Source organism: Diabrotica undecimpunctata, chromosome 3 (genome assembly GCF_040954645.1).
Source record: "Diabrotica undecimpunctata isolate CICGRU chromosome 3, icDiaUnde3, whole genome shotgun sequence".
Lineage (NCBI taxonomy): Eukaryota > Metazoa > Arthropoda > Insecta > Coleoptera > Chrysomelidae > Diabrotica > Diabrotica undecimpunctata.
The window spans coordinates 149,126,668-149,145,321 of record NC_092805.1 but is presented as its reverse complement, the minus strand read 5'-3'; the positions used below and the strand labels follow the sequence as shown (position 1 = coordinate 149,145,321).

The following is an 18,654-nucleotide window of genomic DNA, read 5'->3' as shown; positions in this document are numbered from 1 at the left end:
AAAATTCTTGGCACTGAACGCAATCTCGTTAAAAGACAGTTTTTAGAAATGTGTGCAATATTAAAACATCCTAATACTCTTAATAAGAGAACGGACATTAGTAATTTGAGCCAAATTTATCATGCATTAATTTTACAGAATTAGGCTTGATATGTTGTTTACTTAAATTTTGTCCCATTTTGGGGTTTTCTTTATCACATTTTCTTATAATAAATTTAAATAAAAATAAAAATAAAATATAAATAAATTATTCCTTCTTTAATTAAGATTTATCAACTTACTTTTTATTAATATTTGTCAATAACACTTTTACATAATTAAGTAATTGTTCTTTTTGGTGAACTTGTTTGATAAAACTTTAAATTGAATCTGATTCATAGAATCCTTTTCATTATGGTCCTTAATGTTTGAACCTTTGGACTGTGGAAATTTTTATTAATCTTCACCTGTTAGCTGGCTAACTAGTGACGTCATAATATTACAATATATGATATATTGGATTGACTTCTCTTGCTTTGTTCTTTGTTGACAGATCAATCACTGTAGGGTTAAATGGTGATCTTAACCACCTTTTCCTTTCACTGCTTGGTTTTTTAACGACAAGTTGTCAACCAAATTTATCACACTCTTTGAATATACCGCCTTAATACATAGAGGTTGGTAGCTTGCCTTGCTGTTTATGTCATTGTGACTTCAAGGCCACTTCTACTCACGTTGTTGTGCGTGGGTGTCAAACCTTTAAATTCATTTACCAACGAGCCTCTGTAAGCTAAAGACTGGTAACTTCATTTTTTTCTTTATTACTATTAATCTTTAATAACTTATAATGTTACCTAAAGTTAAAATTAAAATATAATTTTTAAATAAATTTGTTGGAAGTGCAATCTAATGATCTTTCTAGTTCTTTACACTTTAAAATAAACCTTAATGTTTTTTACTAAGTTTTTATAAAATTTTTTTTTTATATATACATGTATTTTTATCACATGTTCTTTTGCTGTGCTAATTTTGTCAAATTGCAAACTTTACCTAGTTTCAAATAATTGTTATATACAACGTTAACTCTGAATGTCCAGCTTTGTAAGCTTTTTCATATGTTTAACATCACTGACTGCTACATGTCTTTGTAAGGTAACACACTTTGGTTATAACTTCTCTATGGATGTTTGGTTTCATATTGTTCTTTTTAGATGAACTGATGATGCTTTCTGAGCAGAAAGCGAAACGTCTTCAATAAATAGATGAAGTAGCCATCGTCTTTGTCTTTTATTTCTCCACTTTGACCGAAAAACCCACCACTCTTCGAGTGTACCTTAGTTTATATATATATATATATATATATATATATATATATATATATATATATATATATATATATATATATATATATATATATATACAGTACAACCTCGGTATAAAATCTGAAGGCTCCAAAAAAAAATTCGTTATATCGGGAATTTTTCAATAACGGGGTTCGTTATATCGACCAATATATATATATATATATATATATATATATATATATATATATATATATATATATAGTGTATATAACGACGCTAAGAAGATAATTCTTTGGTAGGTAACTTTCGGGAAAGCGTCAAGTCAAGGATCGGCTAGAGATGGTATAAGCCAGTTTGGTGTACAACTTTATTCTAAATGTAAAATTTTCGGTGATAGGCTGTCACCTTCATCAACACCTAAATGGAAATACTTATTTAGTACAAATGGTGGAAGTTAACATTTAAAAACCTACATTGAAAATGTTCAGTTGGTCCTAGTGGTGAAGAACACTGGCAATTACTGGAGATAGTGGGGAGGCCATTGGGGCACCATTTATTTGTCTGTAGAATTGATTTTGGAAGATGAAATAAATGTTGAACATACAATGTTTAATGAGAGATAAGTGGTCTTGCTGAATACTGTATTTAGTTTTTAATATATTTAGAGTTTCATCTATAGGAATGTTTGTAAAAAGTGAGACAATATCGAAACTTACTAGAATGTCTGACGGTGAGATAGGGTATTGTTTAAGAAGTTCGTTGAAATGAAAAGTATTTTTGACAAAATATGAAGCATTTTCGGTGAAAGGTTGTGAGGTTTGGCCAAATACTTGGCCAGTGGTTGTGTAGGGCAGTTGTATGCACTGAAAATGGGACGTAGAGGAGTATCGGGTGTGTGAATTTTGGGTAGGCCATATATTCGACGTGTTCTGAACTTTTCACGAGGAATTAGAGATGATTGTTTTAATTTAACTGGAAGAGAGGTTTTATTGATAATGGCTTTTGTTGTTTTCTCCAGATAGGTTGTTAAATTATTAAGAATTGGTCTGGTCCTCCTTTCGAGCAGAGAAGATGTAGGTTCCCGTCATGTGACATCTTATAACATCTATGTCGTGTCATTATATTACCCATGACTGTCATGTAATTCAGAGGTTTTTACACCTATTTTCGTACATAGCTTCAACTACTTTTATATCATTTTACTGATGACTGTCCGACTGGACCGAAAACGTTTTGAAGAATAAATCTTTTTTGATAAATTTTTAAATTTCTTTGATTCTATAAGTATTTTGTTTTATTTAATTATCATCCAATATTATAATGGTAAATGCATGTACGTTTCTATAGAAGCTATTTTTATTTAAAAATCAAATTAGCCAATTCTCATTTTTCAAGTTCTGTTGTAATTTTTTCTTCTTAAATATTTAGTGCATTTTTGCTTTTAAAAATATGTTTTTAACTCTTCTTCTAACTGCTCTTGTTACGATATCTAAGGTTTTTCTTTCACTCTTTTTTGGCTTTATCTATTCCGTTACGTCCCTCATGGGATTTGTCTTCTCTTTTCTTATTAGGTGCTAATATCATCTTTTATCATTTGTCTTTTATTACTATTGTGGTTTCGTTTTCATCTAAATATTTATTTTATGATGTATTAGTTTATTAACTTGGTATTCAAAATTTTTCTTATTATTTTATACCAATCTTCTTCCAATCTTGTTATTGGGCTAGCTTCTAAGTTGTATATTACAATATGTCGAATAGTTTATAATACTTTAGTTTTGTATATCTTCAATTTTGGGTTTCAGCTTATCTGCTTTTTTTATATTTTTTTTTTTTTTCGGTAAAGATATTGATTGCCTCTCGAATTTTTCTATTTAGCTATATTCTATCATTTAAACAACTTGCCAGTAGTTCCAAATATTTAATTTTTTCCTTTTTTTTCAAAATTATATTTCATTGCCTCATATTCAATGAATCTACGAGTTATTGAATATACCTACTCGAATTTCATATACGTAAATAAGAATAAAGTACATTCATGTTTCGTTTTGTAAAATATTAAATTAATCGTTTAAACTCTCACTTACTAAGTGTTTATTTAGCAATTTTATCTTTTTGGCGTTTATCCCAAATATTGTTTACTGGCGGTTATTACGCCTAATGGATTTTGGATCGGTCAGTTAGAACATAACATATATATTTACTATGTGGGAAGGCTTCGACCTCAAAAGGATAATCCGTAGTCATAATAACCAGAAAATTCAAATATTACATTGGAAGTGAGATTTTGTACCAAAGTTATAAAACGTCGTTAAAAGCATTTTAAATATCTGGTAAAAAGGGTACAAGGAACGGAATGAAATCGTACATGTAAGAGACATATTAAAACAAGCTATATATAAATACATTGTAAATAATTTGGATTCGAATGGTCCTGGAAAATATGAAATTAATTTATTTACAAATTTCAAATAATTTACTGTAACTTCGAAATAAGAGCATCTCCTGTAGTACTAAATTTATAATATCTATTTTCAATTATCAGGTTTACTACGATACTACGATATTTAAATTTTTTAGACTATTTTTTTATTCTTGAAAATAGTTTACATTGCAAACTGCATCATTCGACGACGTCTTAGGGAAAATAATAATAAATTTTAAAAACCAAAAGTTTTACACCTATTACATGAAATTATATGCCAGAAACTTATGTAGTTCCAAAATTTTGGAACCTTATTTATTGATTAAACAGGAATATTTGCAAAAAAGAACTTTTCTAAAGAGTTGTTTGCCGACAAAGTCATTTTTACAGATATGATCTCCACATGTATTCTCATTAGGTAATCATTTCAAGGATCTCAAACACCATCCTCATCGGTGGATTGGATTGGATGGTTGACAGTTTGGATTTATTGGTGTTTTCATTTTTAAGGAAAATATATATGAGGACATAAAACATTTTTAGTATTTTTAAACAATGACTAGTTGGAGGGTATTCACTGATTAATTTGCCTAGTTATATTGGGAATCTGTTCTGTCTGTGATGGTAATGTTTTACCGAACAAATCCATATTAGAGCTGTGGTATTCAAGAGCTGTGGTATATAAGAATTACTTTTATAAATATAAATATAAATATATATTCTGGCATCCTATAATTGAAGATATGTAAGCCTGAAGCCTTACGTCTATATACATACTTTTAAATATTTGTTATATATTGTTTAATATATATATATATATATATATATATATATATATATATATATATATATATATATATTAAATTATTCAATGTTTATTGTAGGTTAGATATTGACTCTGACGCTTGACTTTAGCTTACAAATTAGTGTTTTGTTAATTAAAGCTTACATATTTATTTAATTTTCCTGTATACAACTTTATGCCAATTAATTTTTTTATTGCCTAGTTCATTAATTTTGACCACAACAATATTAAAAATACATGGTAAATATTCACCATGGAAAAAGAAAAGCTGACTTAAATTTCTGGATGTGTTAGTCACAAAAGCGGGTATTGGATATGCAACCAAAGTTTGCCAACTACCAAAAACTAACTCACATAAACAAATATTTAAATTACCACTCAAACTACAACATAAAAATCAAAAAGAAAATTAATAAATCAATAAATGATAAAGCCCAAAATACCTGTTCTATGAAAATAATTTCAGGAAGAAAAAACCTACTTACCAAAGTTTTATCAAAAAATTATTACCCATTGACATTTATAAACTAGAAATTCTACTGGAAAACAACAAAACATCATAAGCAATCCAGAAGCGCCCACATGATTTTTATTCATATGTATTTTATTAATAATTTAATATTTCGTGTGAATTTGACAGGTTTGTCAAAAGTAAACAATATATGCTTTGTTAATACGTTAACAGGTGGCGTTAGAAGCAAACATAATAATTTATTGAATTTTTTTAAAATATAAAAAATAAATAAATAATAAAATTAGGTACTTTATTCAATTTTAAACATGTTATTTAAAGTAATTACTATTTAAATGGGAATAAGCCACAATTAAAGGTTAAAGTACGTTTATTGACGTTTCAATTTCTACTTCGGAAATCGTTCTCAAAATACAAACATTAGTAAATTAAACAAATTTTGTTTTTTTAAAATTTTTTTATTTAAATTTTAAAAATGCAAAAAAATGGTATTGGTAATGGTATATGGTAATTAAAAATGGTAAAAAAATGGTTCTTTAATATAACTTGTTATTTTGATTTATAAAATAATTAAATTGACTATCCAATGATATTTACATATTTATATTTTCATAATTTTATATAAATACAATGTTGGGTTTTTGCAATTATCAGTTCGACTGTTGTATTAAAGTATGTTAAAAAGAGATATTAATAAAACATTTTCATATTTTTTATAAAGTAACAACGGAAGCTTCCATTTGTGTACCTAACAAAGGTCGTTAGGTATACAAAATGTCATTATTAGGATATTTCTCATTTTATTTTGAGAGCGTCCATATTTGATTTGTTCAATTCAGCTTAAATAGTAATCCCCTATAAAGTAAACTGCTTTAATTAATATGTTAAGTAAATTTGAGTAAATATGTCTCTATTTAATTTGAAAGATTAGGGAAAGTGCATAATAAAAACTTTTTATTTAAGACGCCTACTGCTTTCGAAGCAAAATTACCAAAATAAATATTCTTTTTGATGTAAGAACATTTAGGTTTTGTAGATTCGGAGAAATAAGGGTAAGAAGGCCTTTAAAAGGTTTTGGATTAATTAAATCGTTTGACTTTGAAAATGACAAAAGCGTCCGTTTGCGAGAACGAAATAAACATTTTTCTTAAATCGTGGTCTTACAATGTAAAAGATTTGATCCCAATCTTTTGGATTAAAATAATGTAGGTATTTTAGAAGATTAAAATGCATTGCCGTACGAATCGGCATTTGTTAATAACATAGCTAATATATTCATATCGAGTCGTCGCGAGTCTACGCAATAAAAACTTGATCTTCATCAATATATATATATATATATATATATATATATATATATATATACATATAATTGTCTTAAAACTGTCACCTTCATAAAATAAAATCTCAATAAATAACACACATTTCATAAATATATCATCAAACAAACAATCACATTACACCTATCTCTACTTCATTGGATAAAATCTGTCTCCTCAAGAACTTCCCCGTTTACTGTCAAACAATTACAATAGCAGACTTAAGTTCTCCAATCAACAATACAGGATAAATTGAACCATGTTCTTTCAACCATCAATTAATAGAGTACCGGCATGTAAGTAATGTTTTATTTATTTGTTCATTTATTAATTTATTACAGTTTAATAGACTATTTTACCAATTTGTGGGTCTTACCTTGTCTGCTTAAACATTTTATTTATTTTGAAAAACTACAGACATGTAATATTGGCATAATTACTGTAATTTATTTCATCTATCTTTGTTTATCTTTATTAGACTACTACTACTAAGGATTTCCACAGTTTTCACTGTCTTCCTTCACTCAACCGTTTTCTCCAATTTTCCCTGTCATTCCAGTCTCCATCTCGCAGGGTTCTTTTCTCCATAGCCTCGTCGATTTCATCTCTGAATGACCTTCGGGGTCTTTTTCTCTTTCTTCTTCCAATCGGTCTTTATTAGACAACACCCTAATATAGGTTTATTATTTCAGCATTTATTTAACTTTATATCGATATGCTTTGCATATTGTAGAAAGCGAAACCGGTCGTCTGGATAGTTAAATTAAATTGATTGTGAGTAAGTCTAATATATTATTTCTTTTACCTTTTGTTATGAATCATTTCAGCATATACCTGCTTCATCAGACACTTCGGCTGATACAAATTCAAACTCGGAAAGTCCAAAGAGTCTCCTAAAACTGAATTCTTTCGAATGACACTAATTTTGTTAAAATCGGTGGATCCAAACCAAAGTTATAGGTATTTATCCACAAATACTTTCCCACTCTCCCCACCCTTTATTTGAAAAAATTTAAAAAAAGTACTTGAACAACTTTGTGCGGAATTTAGGCCTCTTTCTAGTTTACTTATTTACCACTTGGTATAATTGGGCATATTTCACAAAAAACTGGTTTTCAAATTTTTTCTTCACAGGTTACGGCCACTAGCGGTTAACCCAGAAACGAAAGTTATTTCCAGCGATTTCTCTTGGCCACTTTTACTAAGGAATTTTTTCTCCTAAAGTTATAACATGAATAGTTTCTGAGATATAGCCGAGAGATCGGCCTATTGAACCACCCGGTATATTTAATAATTAAAAACTAAAATAAAAATATAATACGAAATCACAGTTAACCCGATTCGAGAATAATTTACAACTTTATATACGAAAATCAAAAAGGTTTCCGAAAATTGCATGTTTTGTTGAAATATGATTTTCAATTATTTGCAGAGCGTTGAAAGCAGCTATTTTGTACGTTAACAAAAATCGATTTGCTGCTTTCACCTTGTGAGTTCTAATTCGCACTAAGTTGGTTAATATATCACGCTGGTTGAAACGAAATTTTAATTTGACATAAACGTATTACGTTTGGTTGCTCTAAAGTATGAAACTACATTTTAATTAAAAGAATAATTTAAATAACGAAAATATTTTCACTTACTAATAACTCCAAACATAATTCAAAGTAAATTAAGAAATATGGGTACAGTGAGAAATAATTAACAATTCTGAAATTGAAACTACTTGACTATTTTCGAATTTCAGGTCAGATTCAATTTTTCAAATATACCTAAGTTTTGAACAATTAAACAAACTATTGTGTTTTTGAAAAACTTTACAATAAAATAAAAAATTCTAATGTACTTGGTATATATTAATTGTGTCGATCTCAATTGATATTCTATTGAATACTTCGCAATATCATTCAGCTTATACTATATTGTTACATACAGTCAATTTAAATTTGTTTCTTAAATATGATGTCTTCTATTATGATTTAAAAAAATGTAATTATCAAGTTTTAAATGAATATTTAGCCCCAATTACTTGGAACAAGGTATTAGATGAATCAGATATTAATTGCTGCACAGACAATTTTTACCATATTTTATAGGATGCCATCAATATGTTTGTTCCTATCAAACGGTCTAAATCAATAAACTTTCCAGTTTGGTTTGGCGAGAATTAATTGAGCTTGACGTATAGAAAAAAATAGCTCGCACGAATTTTAAAGCATCAGGCAACTCATATGAGGAATTTTCGGTGTTAAAGGAAAAATGTAAATTATTACAAGCAGTATGTTATAAGAACTATTTACAGAATATTCAAGCAAATCTTTCAAGTAATCCCCGCTCTTGGAGGTATAATAGTGCTACACGTGGGACTACTGCTTATCCTAATGTCTAATGTCTAATAAAGGTGGGGATGTTATAGCTCAGAATGGTAATGAAATAGTCAATCTATTTGCCAGTTATTTTTCAGGTACATATAATGATAGTGAGTATAATTTACCTATTTTTGAATTGGACTATAGTGTGGATTTCCAGATTCTGAAATTAAGTCTGACTGATGTTTTCGAGGGGATTAGAAGTTTAAAAACTACATATTCTTCAAGGCTTGATGGTATACCTGCTAGCACTTATTAAGAACTGTATTTTTTCCCTTTGTAAACTTTTAGAACAAATTTTAATTTATCATTGTCATCATCTGGATTTCCACAATATTGGAAAAATAGTTTTCTTACACCTATCTATAAATCTGGCAATCGTGAGTGTGTTAACAATTATAGGGGTATAACTATTCAATCAGCAATCCCGAAACTTCTTGATAAATTGGTATCAATAAATCTCACCTGGACAAGCAGAAACATAATTATTGATGAACAACATGGATTGTCTAACGGGATGTCAATAGTAACAAACCTTATCAATTACCAACAATACTTGTTGGGTGCATTTGAGAATAAAATTCAGGTCGACAGCATTTACACTGATTTCTCAAAGGTCTTTGACTAGGTTAATCATAACCTTTTGGTCCACAAACTTCATGCATCTGGTTTTGGTGACCCCATTGTTAATTGAATTAAAAGTTTTCTGACGGGACCTACCCAGCAAGTTCGTATTAACAATAATTATATTTCAAAAGAATTCCGTTGTTGTTCTGGTGTCTTACAAGGGTCTCATTGTGGTCCCTTGTTTTTTAACTTGTTCATTAACGATATTGGTAAGGCTATCATATGTAAATAATATATGTTTATGGTCAAAACAAAATGGTTTAAGCTAAAATTCAACTAAATGTTCTTGTATTTCATTTGGTCGTATAAATAATCTAATAGCTAATAGATATGTTCTTAATGATGTACTCTTGGATTCAGTTACTGAGATTAGAGATTTGGGTGTATTATTGGATTGTGCATTGACATTTAGAAGCCATTTTCTAAAAATTAAGGAAACATGGCGGTCAAACATTTGTAACCCTCCTTCACAAACTACTAATACAGGTATGGCAAGAACGCGCGTTACCAGAAGATTGGAATACTGGAATTATATGCCCCATACACAAAAAAGGAAACATTCTTGAATGTTCCAACTTTAGAGGGATTTCCCTTGTTAATACAGCATATAAAATTGTGTCTCTGATACTTAACGAACGACTGGCACGGTATACTGACAATATAATAGGATCCTACCAAAGAGGCTTCTTGAAAAATAAATCTACCATTGATCACATATCATCCATCAGACAAATATTAGAAAAAACGACGGAGTACGACATAGACTGCCGTTACATCTTCGTAGACTTTAAAGCAGCGTACGATACTATTGACAGGTCCCAATTATATTCGGCGATGATCGAATTAGGAATACCAAAAGGATTGGTAGAATTAATTAAAATGACAATGATGAAAGTCGAATGTAAAGTGCGCGTACAAGGGGATGTTTCAAAACCATTTAAAACCAACAGAGGACTGCGCCAGGGAGATGCGCTATCATGCACGCTGCTCAACCTAGCGTTAGAAAAACTTATGAGAGATTCGGGAATAAACTTAAAAGGTACGATATATACCCGTAGTATACAAATAATGGCATACGCTGATGATATCGTCATAATTGGAAGAACCCAAAATGAAGCAGTGGAGGCTTTCACACGTATCAAAAATGCCGCAGAAAACCGCGTGGCTAACCGCTGTTATTTTGGCCTGGGCCCACAACTAAGAGCGAGAAGTATGTCAATAGCAACAAAGTGCAAACTTTATAAAACAATAATACGCCCAGTGCTCACATACGGATCGGAAACATGGGCAATGACGACCCGAGATGAAGAGTTACTGCGAGTCTTTGAAAGAAAAGTATTGAGGACCATATATGGCGGAGTAAACAAACAGGGTTTGTGGAGAAGGCGATACAACTTTGAACTCTATAGACTTTTTGGTGATGCAGATATTGTGAAGACCATCAAAATAAAACGCCTAAGGTGGGTGGGCCACGTTATGCGGATGGATGAGAGTGATTCCACTAAAATAACTATGCTAAACAGGCCGGTCGGAAGAAGAAGAAGGGGGCGACCTAAACTCAGATATCTGGACGATGTACAGGAAGATCTGAGTGAGATTGGTGTGAGGGGCTGGAGAAGACAGACACTCGATAGGGAAGGATGGAAGAATGTTTTGAAGCAGGCCAAGGCTCACGAAGGGCTGTAGCGCCAACTGATGATGATGAAAACTACTTTATATTGACATGCCTTCTCGAAAGACATTCGTATTTATTTCATGAATAATCTAAACACTAAAAATACAGTAGTGACAAATTTATTTCAAGGCAGTTATCTCATTTGAGACTAATTCTAAAAAATTTACGGTATTTATTTAACAAATTTGTTTGCATAAATAAAAACTTCAGTAAATTAGATATTTACGTAGTTTTAGTTAAAATTAATAGTCCAGTTGTCTTATTAGTATATTTACTACAATGATGATATATGCTAATATATATATATATATATATATATATATATATATATATATATATATATAGTGTTATTATTGCGCATACTGTAAATGTAATTTAGTTTTACACGTTTGCTCTACGGAATAAGTTAAAATACAACCGTTATAAACCAACTCCTATTGCACGCTCTACTTTCTATGTCTCTTATATAAAAGCACTTACAGTTGAATTTAATGTACTAGTCACAATGACTTTATTTTGTCAAAGGAACAATTTTTGCAGTTTCCCAACAAGACTGTTTCCATACGTTATTTGCAATTATAATTTTTGTTTTGAATGTCTAAGAATAAATTTACAAGATTATTCCGTAAGTGTTGTTTCATCTGGACCATTAAACATGTTTAAAGCATTCACTGGAAGAAATGGTATCAGACATTTTATTAATGCTTAAAGTTGAATGGTTAATTTTTATTATTCATTTTAATACCATTTATGATTTATTACTTACCAATATAACACATATATAGCTTTGAACTGTTGTATATAAAAAGTTTATGGGTTATATAGAAATTATTGTATATAATAAATCACTGCTTTTAAGATGAAAAATATATTTAAAGTATAACATTTGTCCAGATGTCTTGAAACTTTAAGTAAAAATCCTAGTCCAACTATTAAACACCATCTATAATAGTGGGTATATTCCTCAAGATTGGATAAAATCTACATTTATTCCTATTCCTAAGAAACCGAGTGCAAAGAGATGAGTTTTGATTAATTAATTTAATGAGTAAGGTATTTCAGTAGTTTTTATTTCTTCAGAATGAACTGCAGATGGGTTTTCGAAAATGATTGAAAACTGCAGGGGCTTTGTTTGAGCTATCACTTTTATAACGGAAGTGTAGGGATCAGTGAAAAGTTTATCTGTGTTTCATAGATGATGCTAAAGCATTTGACTGTGCCAAACATAATACTATGTTAAATATTCTGGAAAGAAAAGATTTGAACTTTTCCGATCTAAAAATATCCTGTATCTTTACGAACATAAAATAGGGATAGTATGGCTTGAAAATAGCCAAATAAAAGCTGTACTAATGAAACATGAAGTCAGAGAGAGTTGTGTACTGAGTCCCAACCTTTTTAACATGTACTCTTAGATAGTATTTTAGAAACCCTCGAAGGCCAAGAAGTTAGCTATAAAGTCAATGGAATATTGATAAATATTGAGTTTTAGTAAATATAGTGGTTTTTTTTTCACTAATATTTGTTGTTGTGTACTGAGTCCCAACCTTTTTAACATGTACTCTTAGATAGTATTTTAGAAACCCTCGAAGGCCAAGAAGTTAGCTATAAAGTCAATGGAATATTGATAAATATTGAGTTTTAGTAAATATAGTGGTTTTTTTTCACTAATATTTGTTGTTATGTTTTTTAGACTGCATCCTTATCATGTAGTTCTCCACCAAGCTTTACATGAGAGAGATTTTGATGCAAGGCTGGATTACTGCAATTTTATGTTAGGTCTGCTAGAAGAACAACCGCATATATCATGTCAAAGATTTTGTGAACAGACGAAGCTACGTTTAATAGTGCGGGTGGTGTAAGTCTGCATAATATGCATTATTGGGCTAAAGAAAATCCGCACTGGATACATGAGGTGCAGGTTCAAGGTAGATGAAGTCTTAATGTTTGGTGTGGTATAGTTGATGGAAAGATCGTAGGTCCATATTTCTTTAATAGAACTGGCGAAAATATTTGGATTTCCTGGAAAATCAGTTGCCTGTTTTATTGGAAGATATTTCCTTACAAACCAGAAGAGATATGATATTACAACATGACGGGTGTCCTGCGCACTTTTCCAGACGAGTTCAAGATTATTTGTATGCAAGTTATCCAAATAAATGGATTGGAAGGGGAAGTATATTTTCATGGCCAGCTAGATCTCCAGACTTAACATGTCTGGACTTTTATCTGAGGGCAAGATTGAAGGACTTGGTGTACCAAACTAGACCAATCATGCGAAACGACATGAAACAACGCATTATAAACGCAATAAATAGTATATCAATAGCTGAGATTGAAGCAGCTGTTATGTCTACGCGCTAAAGATTACATCTTTGTGTGGACAATGATGAAACACAATTTGAACATTTAATTGAACATTAAGTTTTAATGATCGAGATATTTGTATGATCTTTCGCATATTTAATTTTAATTTACAATAAAGGGTGAGTTAATACTATACTTACTTATGTCTATGCGTTTTTATTCATATCTCGAGTTCGACAAAAGCTATCAACATGTGGTTTGGGCCATTTTGTTACGAATTTAATTTAATTCCACTATAATTTAAAACAAATAGGTGTTTTCATTAAACATTTTAAAGAAAAATAAATTTAATTTTTTCTATTCGAAAGTACCCTGTACCTATGACAATTAAAACTAAATGCAATTATTTTATAGTAGATGTAAATTAAATCATCCACACTATTTCTAATGACACTAATTTTGTTAAAATCGGTTAATCCAAAAAAAGATTTAGGTATTTATCCACAAATACTTTCCCACTCTCCCCCACCCTTTATTTGAAAAAATAAAAAAAGTACTTGAAAAACTTAGTGCGGAATTTAGGCCTCTTTCTAGTTTACTTATTTAACACTTGGTATAATTGGGCATATTTCCCAAAAAACTGGTTTTCAAAGTTTTCTTCACAGGTTACGGCCCCTAGCGGTTAACCCAGAAACTTGAAAGTTCTTTCCAGCGATTTCTCTTGACCATTTTTACTAAGGAATTTTTTCTCTTAAAGTTATAATATAAATAGTTTTTGATATATAGCCGAGAGATCGGCTTATTGGGCCACCGGGTACATCCTTACCTCAGCAGTTTCATTACAATTTTTCAAAATTAGTGGATACTGTTATTATTGGTATAATTTTATTATATTATATTGTATTATATATTATTATATTCTCTTCCGATTTCTTTCTAGTTTTATTCTGTACTTCGATTTTTATCGAATTTTATCGATTAGAAAATCTTACATAGTATCGTAGAAAACAATATATTGTTCCACTATTTTCTCGAATTCATTAACAAATGCTGGATTATCTTGCATGATACGCTGGTCACTGTCATAGACAACTGACGCTTCAAATTGAAATATGCAGTGGCGTATGAAATTTTAAAGCACATACATATTTTAACCTATTCTCAACATGTTCGCATAGTTTACTCATCCTCATGAAAGTCCTCGTGTTTGATTTGGAGCAAGATGTGTTCAAAATGTCGCAGACATATCATACACAAATGTCGTATAAGTACGCTAACCGGCTTAAATTCTCTAAGTCCTGTTTCGCTATATGATGGACTCCTCCGGTTGCAGGTTTTTGAGATGTTATGCTGTGTAACTTTTTTAGCTTTAACTTTAAATTTTTATTATAATTGTTATAACTCGAATTTTTAATCAGATCGCAACATACCGTTACATGACAATTAACTCAATTAAAGTTAAATCATATATAAGTTTTGACAGCCTCTTTTAAACTATTAAATAAAAAAGGTATTAAAAAGTTCATAATTATATAAAAAAAGATTATCAGTGCCAGATATAATTGAATATACCGGCTAAGAGTACGTGTGACTTTTATTGACTAAAGAGCTAAAGTAAGGCTAGCAGATTTAATAAAAACGTTCTAATTGATTTCACAGACCGACATGATTTTTGGTGTTTTGAATTTGGTTTGAGCCCAGGACGTCAAGATTTTTTACAAAATTTTGTACTAGAGCAAAGAAGTACCTTATTGATGATATTTTGTAAATTGCATCAAATTTATTTCTTTAAAATACTTGATACATTGGCACAAAGGTATACGTAGCTCTTCTCCCTTCAGTTTTTCTATGGTATGGAGGGAACCAAGAAACTACGGAGACAACTTTTACTTTTGCTCCTGCGATGACACTGGTTTCAATTTAAAAAATAAATATATAATTTAGTATCCTTATTTACCGTCTGCTAAACGACGTGTACCTCTTGGACCGGAAATCCCATTCCTCCACCTTTTCTTCACACCATCCAACAGAAAATATCAGATGAAAGTTAAAACCCAAAAACCGATGAAGATGAATTCAATTTTGATATAATCAACCTCAACAGTTTATCCAAGCTGAACAAGATGACTTAGTGAGAGACTTGGTCCTATCGAAGGATGTTGCACAAGTTTTATGATCACTACTGAAAGATAAAAATCTGTTGGCTCCAGGGATCGTATTTTCGTGGTATAGGCATCGTGAATAAACATTTTGCGGAATATTTCTTTCCAAAGGATTCACTGGCGTATTGTAATATAATTCCTGAAGTAGTCATAAAACTGGGAGCTGACGATAACAATTTCATACCATGGCGGTTATTTATTGATTCTTCTACGCGAAGTCTAAAGAGTGTCTTATTACACAATAGTAATAAAAGGAAAGACAGTTAAGATTTGATTTTAGGTATAGTGCGTCTGAACGCTCTGAACGTGAAAACAATCTTTCCTGTCTTAGTAGAAGTAACACTAAAATGTCTTCGATATGGACGCAATAGCGACATCTGATAATAAATCCGGAAACTATTTGTCGAAACCAAATTCAGATTTCTACTTTAATTTGTGCCTTCTAAGAATTGCAAGACAAAAGAGATGTTGACAGAGCGTTTGTAAAAAGTTACTCCGAAGATTCCTTTTAGGATGAAATACGTATAAGCGGATATACGGACGCACTATACGTGATATCAAATCTTAACTGTCATTTCTTTTATTTCGGTATACTCTTTATGAGTAGTAGAAACCAATTCGCTAAGGATTTTTGCTTAGTTGAGGAGACATGTTGTGGAATGCAATTTTAGATTTCCCAGTTTTTGGATTTACAATGGTAATGCCTCGGTGCCTGTTGTTCACTCCGTACATCTTAAAGAAATGTATGAGAATCTTAAGTTGTTGCTTAAATAATGTATAGCGAGTATTGTTGGTAAATCTGTGGAGACCTTAAAAAAATATCCATGTTTTTTGGGTCAGAAGTCTGGAGTACCCATGTTTTTTGTGCGAATGGGACAGTTGAGTACCAAATTTACATTACGTTAGGAAAGTGTAGCTACTTAGAGGAGGACTTACTTATACCGGGACAAAAAAATATGCAACGTAATTAGTTGACCCACAATTAGTCCTTTTACCTCTCTTTGACATAAAGTTGAGATTAATGAAGCAGTTTAACACAGCTTTAAATAAAGAAGGTGGCTGCTTTAAATACCTTTGTTACAAATTTTCTGCACTTTCTGAAGCTAAACTTAAAGAAGAATTTTTGTATGCCCTCAAATTTTAACCTTAAAATCAGGCAGATTGTTCCAGAATACAATGATTCAGGATAAATCTGAAGCATGGAGTTATTTCGTAGAGGTTGTAGACGGTTTCTTTGATAACAACAAGTCTCCAAATTGCAAAAAAATTGTAGCCCACAGAATTGAATATTATAAAAAAACTGGGTTGCAATATGAGCATCAAACTTTCTTTTCTTTTCTGGATTCACAAGTTGAGTATTTTCTCGAAAATTTTTGAGTTATCAGCAAGGAACAGGGAGAGAGTTTCCATCAGGACATAAAGGAGATGGAGAGACGTTATTAAGGACAATAGGATATTAGAATAATGGCTGATTACTTCTTAACTTGAAGAGGGACAAAAATCAATAAAAAAACTACAAAACGCAATTTTTACGAAAAAATAGAACGATTTTATTCAAAAAGAAACTACGATTGGCTAACGCACATTATACTGCATTGTTTTTTATGAACAACTCAATTTTGCAGTGTAACTTTATATTAAAATTAGTTTCAATAAATATTTCTCGGTATTAAATTTAAAACTCACCTTTCTTGAAAATGAAACGTGCTGGAAAAACTAAGCGCAAATTCATGATCAGCACACTTCATGGTTCACACACACACATATATATATATATATATATATATATATATATATATATATATATATATATATATATATTATATATATATATATATATATATATATATATATATATAGAAAATGGAAAAGGATAATGCGAGTGAATAATAAAAGTAAAAAGTAATGGCATGTCTCGCAAAATAGAAAACCAAAAATGGTATATCGATGGAAGGCAACCATATATACGTATTTCTGACTATTGACTTAATATGCTCCTTTTCTAACTTGGCTGCACCGTACTGAAGACGACCAATAGTCAGAAATACGTATATACGGTTGCCTTCCATCGATATACCATTTTTGGTTTTCTATTTTGCGAGACATGCCATTACTTTTTACTTATATATATATATATATATATATATATATATATATATATATATATATATATATATATATACATTCAAGTCTTTTCTTATTTTACTCATTTTGATAACCATACGATCACAAAATAATATTATTAATATTATTATTAAAATTGACTTTATTTATTACACTTAAAATAGCTATAAGAAAATATTCCAAATATTTTAGTCATAAAGCCAAAAAGATATAAACAACAATGGAATAAAAAAATCGCAAAGCTTTAGATATTATCAAAGAAGGAATGTATTATTGGGCCTAAGAAATACGCAGAACATACAAATTGAAATATAATGACTACACTTTTTTAAGAAAAATAAAAAGATACTAAAAATAAAACTCTCTGGCGTATACTTCCTGTTACCGGAAAATATCAGAAAATATGTATGTGAATCCTCGTCCAGAAAATTAAAATACACCAACGTTTCTCTTAAAAAATATTATCGTAAGGAAAACGACCATTTTAAAATGTTGAATTAATTAATTTGGCAATATGAGAAAAAGAATACATATTTACCTTTAAAAAAATTCTTACTTTGATAACTTAACGTTACTTTCGCGGCAATGTTTATTAAGAAATATAAACATTGCTAAAATGTAACAATTTTAGGAATTACAAGAGTTACCGAAAATTTTATTGAATCAATATAAAATAAAATGTTAGCGAATAAATTTAGAATTTCAGCCAAACAGGATTAAAAGGATCAGGATTAACCAAACAATACTCCAACATATATTTGTGGAACAAGCGGGATTTCGACCAATCCGTAGCTGAACAGATCTAGTTCTAGCACTGACTAACTATGTAGAAACGGGCTTTCAAAATCAACTCAAAATATCTACTGTTTTCATTTATTTTAATTAATGCGAGGGATTTAATGCACAAAGATCACTGATATCATCAATAGTAAGTTATGCAACAGATGTTTACGAGGCATAGTATATTATGTTGTATGCAACAGGTTTTTGTTATATAAAACTGGTTTCCAAGTCATAAAGAAGCCTTACGTGATATTTAGATTCTGGTTATTAGCTCTTCATCAGAGTCACAATTTGCATTTTTAG

General features: G+C 30.3%; 1 protein-coding gene across 1 annotated transcript in view; it reads left to right on the top strand.

Annotated features, from left to right (window-relative positions):
• The window catches only part of LOC140437533 (cardioacceleratory peptide receptor-like), a 178,363-nt gene that overhangs the window by 31,069 nt on the left and 128,640 nt on the right, over nucleotides 1–18,654 (top strand). The gene's annotated exons all lie outside the window — the stretch shown is intronic.